The 8,783-nt window shown below is 55.3% G+C and overlaps 2 long non-coding RNA genes across 2 annotated transcripts; one reads left to right on the forward strand and one right to left on the reverse strand.

Annotated features, from left to right (window-relative positions):
- Window positions 1-4,213: 4,213 nt before the first annotated feature.
- Window positions 4,214-7,800, reverse strand: LOC125611733. Its single transcript, XR_007341970.1, has 3 exons — window positions 7,614-7,800; window positions 5,113-5,267; window positions 4,214-4,883 (listed from the first exon to the last, which is right to left on the reverse strand). It is a non-coding gene; the product is annotated as an uncharacterized LOC125611733 (long non-coding RNA).
- On the forward strand, window positions 6,219-8,504 carry LOC125611735. The gene is made up of 2 exons (XR_007341975.1): window positions 6,219-6,496; window positions 7,924-8,504. It is a non-coding gene; the product is annotated as an uncharacterized LOC125611735 (long non-coding RNA).
- Window positions 8,505-8,783: the final 279 nt, after the last annotated feature.

The following is an 8,783-nucleotide window of genomic DNA, read 5'->3' on the forward strand; positions in this document are numbered from 1 at the left end:
GTCTCAGAGCTCCTGGGGTGGAGGGTGGGCTTGGTGGAAGTGGGAAGGACAAACGGATCAACGGCTCTGCGGGGCACCCTGGGACTGCAGAGTGGCGGGTCTCCATCAGTCCTGCCCGATGGACCGACGGATGGACGGATGGATGGACGGGGTCCACCCACCGCAATCGCTCGGGGACAGGTTGTTACCAGTTCAGGAGTCGTGACGCAGAGAAAGCAAGAGCGCTCGGGAATTCCAACGGCCATCTGAGGACTTTTATGGCCGCTGAGTCTGACCATGAAACGTGTGGAGTTAGTTGTCTTCCGATCCCTTTCTCCCTTAATCTTTATTGTATTTGATGGAAGGGTTTCGCCTGCAGTGGACGTGAGATCTCAAAAGCTGGGCTCTGTAGCCCGGATCATTCTAGAGCCCCTGGTACACCAGAAGTACAGTGGGGTAAGCACGTGTGTGCATATGCGTGTGTGTGCATGTGCAGACGTGTGCGTGTGCGTGAGTGGGGGGGAGAGTCAACAGTCACCAGGGCCATCTTCTGGGTCCTGAGTCCCGAGGGACCATGAATTGCAGCTATTGCGATGGCCCTATTCACCCCACTGACCCAGACAGCCCCGGGGAGCAAGGGGCCACACCATCCAACTGTGTCCCTCTCTGCCACCCCAGAGATGGGGTTTTTAAATGTCCCCCCCCACACATGGTCCTCAGATGTGGCTTCCATTAGAGAACCATTTCCCACATGAACCCCCGTGGCCTCTCTGGGGAGGCCTGCGAGAGATTTCCACCTGCCCTGTTCTTGTTTCCCAACATGTCACGTGCGTCTGACAGGAGGGGGAGCCTCCCAGGTTGGAGGTGGTGCGGTAGGGGTCACCTGGAAACTATCCCAGAAACTATCCAGAACGGCTGTCCTTCGCTGTGGCCTCCAGAATCAGCACCTCGGGGTGTTTCTTGGAAGACGCCGCTGAACACAGATTAGTGGGAGAGGTCAGAGCTCAAAGTAGAGCTTCAGATCTGGACCAAGTTTGCAGCCCAGGGGTTTGGATGGCAGACCCAGCTGTGAGCTCCGGTCAGAGACGCCCCCTCTCTGCAGCCTGCCCCACACCCGCGTCCTCCTCTCTGGGTCCACATGCTCCCCAGCCAATGCCCCGCTTGGCATGACTCCAGACTCAGTCAACCAGACAGAGGGGAGTGGGGCCCAGGCAGGGGTTTGAAGGGCATCTGTGTCCTGGGGCTGGGCCTCGCCTGCTGCTCCTTCAACCCTGTGTCCACCCTGTGAGCAAGTGATGGCCCCCTGGGGGACCAGAGCCCACGGGGAACAGGGTGGAGGCACCCCGCCTGCCGGTGCCCGGGGCAGGCCGCCCCCGCTGAGCCTCCAGGTCACCCCAGAGCAGCCCACGGCCAAGACAAGAGCCGCCCACCAGCCACAGCGTCGTGAAACCCGTCACTGTTGAAGTCCGCGGTCGAGGGTCTTCTGCACCCCTCCTCCCACTAAGCAGGGGTCCCAGAAGGCACCACTGCAGGCGAGTCTCTTACACGCACCCCGTGGACCCCTAGAAACCAAGATGGAGTCACCAGTCTACGGTTCCAGGCACCCGAAGCTAAGCTGCTTGTCTGAAATCAGGATTAGGGAGGTGACAACCAATGTCCCCAACACGCCAGCTTCAACTGGCACGGCCACCAGCCTCTCTGCCTCAATCTTTACACCAAAGGTCCCCCCAAGTCACATGATAGCAACCCATCGGTTGTTTTTCTGTCTCCCTGTCCCCGCCTAATGGTGACTTTGAAATGACCGATGGCTCTTCCTTTGGCCCTTTTCTGTCTCTAAGGCCGACTCCTCAGCTGGATCCATGGAGCCTTATTGTATTAAACTTTTCTTTTTCTTTTTACGGTACGGAGGATTGACCCCAGGGACACTCGACCACTGAGTCACACCCCCAGCCCGTTTTTCTATTGTATTTTGAGACAGGATCATCACTGAGTCACTGAGGCTGGCTTTGAACTTGCGGTCCTCCTGTCTCAGCCTCCTGAGCCCCGGGGATCACACCCGGGCCCTTACTGTATTACGTAGAACAAGCTTCGCCTGTTCTAGAATCGAAACCAAAGCCGATTAAGGCCTTCACACTCGGTTTTTGTAATGCCCTCCTTGGACAATTTGTTCACCTGTGACTGTACGGAGGCCTCGGTTGGTGACAGGGCCCCAGGCCAAGGACGCAGCCTCCTGCCTCGGTCCCAGGCACAGCACCTTCTGGCACAGAGCGGGTCCTCAGAGACCTTATCTAATAAACAGGTGAACCGGAACAAATCCCCCGGGGATGGACACAGATTCAAGCTTTAAAAGTGCAGTTTGCACGGCTCAGCAGTTCCACACCTGGGAATTTGGTTCAAGGAAACGTTTTCGGGAGAGTACAAAAATATTTAATTACAAGAATGTCCTACCACCGCTGCACTCGCCGCAGGCCCGGTGGGCTTGGTGGGGAACACGGTGAGAGAGGTTTGGCCTCCACAGCCTGGTTGGCAAGACTCCTGCCAATCACGGGGACAGGCGGTTTTGGTCCACGGTGGAGCAGTTTTATTACTTTTGTGTGTCTTTAGACACAAATTTGACTGCTTTCAGAAATTGTGGGATTTTGAAAATTTGTAATTCCCTTTGGGCCAGGTTGGCATGCTCTGGGGGGAGGAGGAGGAGGAAGGGGAGGAGGAGGAGGAGGAGGAAGGGGAGAAGGAGGAGGAGGAGGAGTTGTTATGTCTATCTATATGCAATATGGTAGAGACATGTGCCTTGGTTTACGTCAAAAGTTGGTCATTACCCAGGAGCGGTGGGGCGTGCCTGTTTTCCCAGCAACGTGGGAGGCCAAGGCAGGAGGATCACAAGTTTGATGCCAGCCTTAGCAACTTAGTAAGACAGTGTCTCAAAATAAAAAGGGCTGGGGGTGTGGCTCAGTGGTAGAGTGCCCCTGGGTTCAATCCTCAGTACTGCTATCATTCTATCAGGCAGGGCTCTGCAAAGACACAGAAATAGATCCCTAAAGGAATTGGCTCACATGACGCGTAGGAACAACGGAGTCTAAATTTTGTAGGGCAGCCTGGAAACTCCGACAGGAGTCAGCGTAACAGTCTGAACTCTGAAGAGCAGGCTGGCAGAGGTTGAGGCAAGACTTGTACATTCCTGTTTTGAGGCAGAATTCCTGCTTCTCCTGAAAACCTCAGTTCTTGCTCTGAGGTCTTCAACTGATTGGATAAGACCCACCCACCCACATGATCCACCCACATGATCCCTTAATTTACAGTCAACTGGTTGTAGATGTCAATCACAGCTACCAAATACCCCTTCAAGGGTACAAGTAGATCCGTATTTGCTCAAAGAGTGCCCTGGAGCCCAGGCAAATTGACACATAAAATTTAACTATGATGACTTAGGTGGGAAAAAAATTTAAGGTGCAAAACAGAATAATTGGGTCCTCTTTTTAAAGATGAACATGGGTACAGAAAAGAAACCAGGAAAGAGGCACACCATCCTATTAATGATGGTTGTCAGGGAGGGTCTGATAGTGGTTGGTTTCCTCCCGGTTTTCCAGGTTTTCTATTTCGCCTAAGAATAGTGCCTGCTCCTTAAAAGAAGACTCATAAATGCCAAGAACAATAAAGGAAGAACTGTCAATGCCCTTCAACCAAGGTCACCCAGGAAGATATCTGCTGCTCAATGGGTGGGGATTTTTTTTTAAATTTATTTGGTCTAATTAGTTGTACATGACAGCAGAATGCACTTCGATTCATTACACACAAACGGAGCACAATTTTTCACATCATTGGTGCAGTCCTACATGTACCTGGGGTAACGGTGTCCATCTCATTCCACCGCCTTTCCCACCCTCAGCCCCCTCCCTTTCCTTCCTCCCCTCTGCTCAATCCAAAGTTCCTCCACTTTTCCCACGCCCCCCACCCTACTATGGGTCAGCATCCACTTATCAGAGACAACATTCGGCCTTTGGTTTTTTGGGATTGGCTAACTTCACTTAGCATGATATTCTCCAACTCCATCCATTTACCAGCAAATGCCATGATTTTATTCTCTTTTATTGCTGAGTAATATTCCACTGTGTATATGTGCCATGATTTCTTTATCCATTCATCTACGGAAGGGCATCTAGGTTGGCTCCACAGTTTAGCTATTATGAATTGAGCTGCTCTAAACATTGATGTGGCTGTGTCCCTGTAGTGTGCTGATTTTAAGTCCTTTGGGTATAGACCGAGGAGTGAGATAGCTGGGTCAAATGCTGGTTCCATTCCCAGTTTTCCACGGAATCTCCATCCTGCTTTCCAGAGTGGGTTGCACCAATCTGCAGTCCAGGTTGGGTTTCTTTGGGAATTACTGTTCTCTCGTTGTACATTCCTGTGATGCTGGGGATTGAACCCAGGGCCTGGCACCCTCCAGGAGCGAGGCCACCTCTCCAGCCGGGCGTGTGACCTGTTGCGGGAGAGAGCAGGGGTGCTGGGGAGAGCCAGGGAGCCCCCCAGGGTCAGGAAGAAGCCAGAGCTGGATCCGGGTGTTGGTGGGCAGCCGGGGTGGGAGGGTGGGGGTGGAGAGGTGCAGGAAGTGGGCCTGCTCCAGGTTGGGTGCTGTTGGGCCGTGGATCCGACTGTACGGCGGCTCTCTAACCCTAACCTAAGTAAACCTGATCTACGCAGGAGGCAGACTCCGTGAGGACAGGGCTGAGGGGCAGACAAATAGCAGCCACCACGGGAGCCGAGAGGGGGACACTGCACTGTCAGGGGACTCGGTGGCCTTGTTTGGGGTTCAGTTTTCCGGGGACAAAGTGGCTCCTGTGACGATGTTGGTGTCCTGGGAGGTCCCGTCTGTCCAGTGGGGACACACTTTGCCCTGGGGTCAGCTCCTGATGAGAGGAAAAGAGTGGAAAGTTATCCTGTAAAAGAAGCCGCTCTGCCCCAGGCTGTAGGGTGGACAGAGGGCTCCCCAAGGGGCACAGGCCTGGGGTCGCATTCCCAGCACCACCCAGAGGGGGGGAAAAGAGAGACTTTTGTTCCCTGTATTGAACCATCCTCTCCTGAAAGTTTGGATTTAGCCAATTGGATGAAGATTCATCCTTCCCGTCACCAGCGCACGTATCATGGATCCCAAATGCTCTGCACACGACGTGGGACGGTGACACCAAGGTGGTCTCCATCTTTAGGCAGCGGCCGCCGGGTGGCTTCCTTCTCAGTCTCACACGGGTCATGAGTGATTGGAGACTCGGTGACCTTGAGAAGTCGGGGGGAAGCTAAAACAAAATTAGACAAAACAGAGATGATCGTGCTGAAAGATGAATTTTTTTAAAAAAGAAACCTGGAACATCATTCGGGGCAAAATCTCCCCTTGGTGAACAAAAACTTCCTCTGGGTCAACATCGTAACTAGACCTTTCACCGTCACCGCGTTCAACAGGCCCACCCACCGACAGCCTGACGGGGCTGCCTCTGGCCACGGCTCCTCCCTGGATTGATGGTAAACTCAACAATGACCTAACCCTAAGCCAAACAACCCCAAGCCAACCGTGGGACAGCCAGGAGGACCACAGCTCATCCAATGACAGCATCCTGACACGTGTCTTGGGAAAGGAGTGGACGAGCCCACTGCAGCGCTGGCCCTACAGCAAACTGCAGGCCTCAGACCAGCAGGGCCACATACTCTTCTCTTCAAAACCATCCACAGGCCGGGCACGGTGACACACGCCTGTCATCCTAGCCGCTCGGGAGGCTGAGGCAGGAAGATCGTGAGTTCAAAGCTAGCTTCAGCAAAAGCCAGGCGCTAAGCAACTCAGTGAGACCCTGTCTCTAAATAAAATACACAATAGGGCTGGGGAGGTGGCTCAAGGATCGAGTGCCCCTGAGTTCAATCCCTGGTACCAAAAAAAAAAAAAAAGTTTTTAAGGTGTACTCGGGACACACTGCTCACTTCTAACACATGCATTCTGGTGTGTTTAAATATCCACGCAGTCTGTGACTGTAACCAACGTCCAGTAATGGACATCCTTCGCCTGAAGTTGCCCCTTCCCGCCCTCCCTCCTGCCCACCTACCCCCCCTTCAAGTGACCTCCCATCTGCCTCCTATCAGGATAGACCAGTTTGCACTCTCTAGAATCTTCTGCTTCTCCCTTGGGCAGATGCGGCACGTTTTATGTATTTACTGACGGTGGACTTTGCTCCAGTTTGGAGCTTTTCCACGTACAGCGGCCGTGGACGTCCTGGGGTGGACACGTGCTCTCCTGGCTCCCGAGCGAGCCCCGGACAGAAGGGCCGGACTTTGTCTTTCTGATCCCTGAGCAAAGCAGGGCTCCTCCCTGAGCCACCTCCCTGCCCTGACCTTGTTTTAATCCTGGAGAGAAGCCTTGGCCTCAGCATCTTTAGGAGGGACCCAGGAGGTGGGGTGTGGGCATCCGCCAGGCCGGGATGCCAGGCCAGGACACGGGGAGGGTCCCGTGGAGAGCCAGACCCCCCTCTGGTGCAGCCTGGTGAGCAGGTGTGGGGTGGGGGATCCAGTGAGCAGATTTGGACTTGATGCAATTTGGTGGGTTTCAATAAATCTTCCATTAAAGACCGAGTGTCAGGGAGGCTGCTGGGGAAGAGGCAGGGGCTGGGGTTGAAGCCAGGACCCTGGAGAGCCCTGGAGGAGGGGGAGCCGGAGGCAGGAGAAGGCCTAGCTGGGGCTGTGACATTGTCATCTACAAAATGCCTCCCATCAGGACTGCGGCCTCTGCAGCTCTGGGGAAATGACAGCCCGGAGGATTGCATCCGAAATCCTGCAACAACAAACTGTTTCTAGAGTCTCCCAGCTAAAGAGCTCCCCAGAGGCCCCTGAGCCAGCCAGCGAGCGAGCAGAGGCTCTCTCTGGGAATTCTTGATCATGTTTAACAAAAGAAGCCCGGTGACATGCAGAGGCTGCTGGAGGGGACCCCGGCGCCTCTCAGGGTGCACATGTGTGAGACCCTCTCTGGTCTCCCTGTGGTCACCGTCTCAGCCTCTGCAATAACTTGGGCAGCCTGGCTCCGGGCCTCTTGCTGGCTTCCTAGCTGCCCAGGGCAGTAGCCTTCTCTTGGATCTCGCCCTCCTGCTCTCGGGCAGGGTCTGGCCTTGCCGGGGGCTCTTTGTAAGATCCGCACAGGGTGGCTCTTCTACCTTCGCAGACTGGCGTCCCTGGAACAGAGGGGAGGGCAGCTGGACTGGGCAGGGAGGAGCCCTGTTGATCGGCCTCTGGAGGAAGCCCGGTGCTGCAGCAGAAGTCATTCTGACAGGTCCCCAGCAGCTGGGGACATGATCCCTGTCCCCAGGAGGATGGCAGCACAGCTGTGCCCAGGACACCTCCCTTCTCCCCAGCTGCTCCCTTCCTGTCCCCGCTGACCCCTGTACTCTGGCCCCGGGCTCTGCCCTTCTGTTCTTTATTTACAATCTGTAAACCCTCATAAAAGAAGGACCGAGGGCGGCAGCACCCACTAGGTGACCGCGTGCACTTTAGCTCACGAGCTCGCTGAAGTCCTCAGGCGCCCGATGGCATTGGCGGGTACAAAAACGGCATTCTGTAGCCAAGGAAAGAGCCAGAGAATCTGGCACGTCCCCTCCTGCCTCAGTCACCTCAGGCTCTTAACTCAGCACGGTGGCCTTGCACAGTCTGCCCCGAGGGTCCCTTTCCACAAGTTTCCTTCTTGGTCCTGCCCAACCAGTCCTGGGCGCCCCGCCTGCCCTGCTCCAGACTCCCGGCCAGCTGTCACTCATAAGCTCGGTTCCCTAGCTCTTGGGGCTGCGTGCGAGGCGCTGGAGATGCCCTGCTGACCAGGCAGGGCCTGCCCCGCCCTCCCTGCAGAATCGCAGCTGAACAGGAAAGAGGAGGGTCATTCGATGCCTGCCATTTGCCAAATGTATTTCATTCCAACTTCGCCCTCAGAGGAAACACCGCCCGCCCGTGTGTTGAAAGAAGAGGATGCACACGGGAGAAGTCCCAGGGTGACGGGAACCAGCCACCCTTCCACCTGTCACCTTAATGGGGCCAGCGGAGGTACTCCTGCCTTCCCAGGCCCCCCTTAGCCCCCTGACGGTGGCAGATGTGGGCCGTCCAATCCCACAACCCTGTGCGGCCCGGGATGCCATTTCAAAGCACTCAGAAACACTGATGTCTCTCTGACGGCGATGGTTCTCATTGGCTTGAGGACCTCTTCTGTGTCAGGAACTCAAAAGGCTCTAGCACCCTGATACTGACAGCAGCCCGGGGCAGCCTCCCCTTTGAGGCCTCGCCATTTTCTTAGACTCCGGCAGCCAAGCCTGAGCCAGGGACGAGACTAGGCGGTTTCTTTGGGAACAGGAAGAAACAGAGGCAGGTGAGCACAGAAGTTGGGGAGTGGTGGTGTCAATCAAAGCGACTTGGGAGGCTGAGGCAGGAGGACCGCAAGTTCAAGGCCAGCCTCAGCAACTTAGCGAGGTCCTAAGCAACTTGGCAAGACCCTGTCTCTAAATAAAAAGTAGAAAGGGCTGGGGATGTGGCTCCCAGTGGTTAAATGTCTCTGGGTTTGATCCCCAGTACCCGCCCCCACCCAGGGAAGGGAAGCCTAATTCTGTTGGGGGTAACTCCAGCAAATGGTGTAAAGCACACATCTGGGTGTCACCGTCCCCAAGGGGTGAGGGAGGCAGGGAACGTATTCGCCAATTCAGCCCAACACTGGCTACAGGTGCGGGGGGTGTCACGGGTGCCTGCAAGGGCTGGCAGTGTGGGGGACCGCAAGCAGAGAAAGTCACACACAAGGGCATGCT

The sequence above is a fragment of the Marmota marmota genome, unplaced genomic scaffold (genome assembly GCF_001458135.2).
Source record: "Marmota marmota marmota unplaced genomic scaffold, marMar, whole genome shotgun sequence".
Taxonomy (NCBI): Eukaryota; Metazoa; Chordata; class Mammalia; order Rodentia; family Sciuridae; genus Marmota; species Marmota marmota.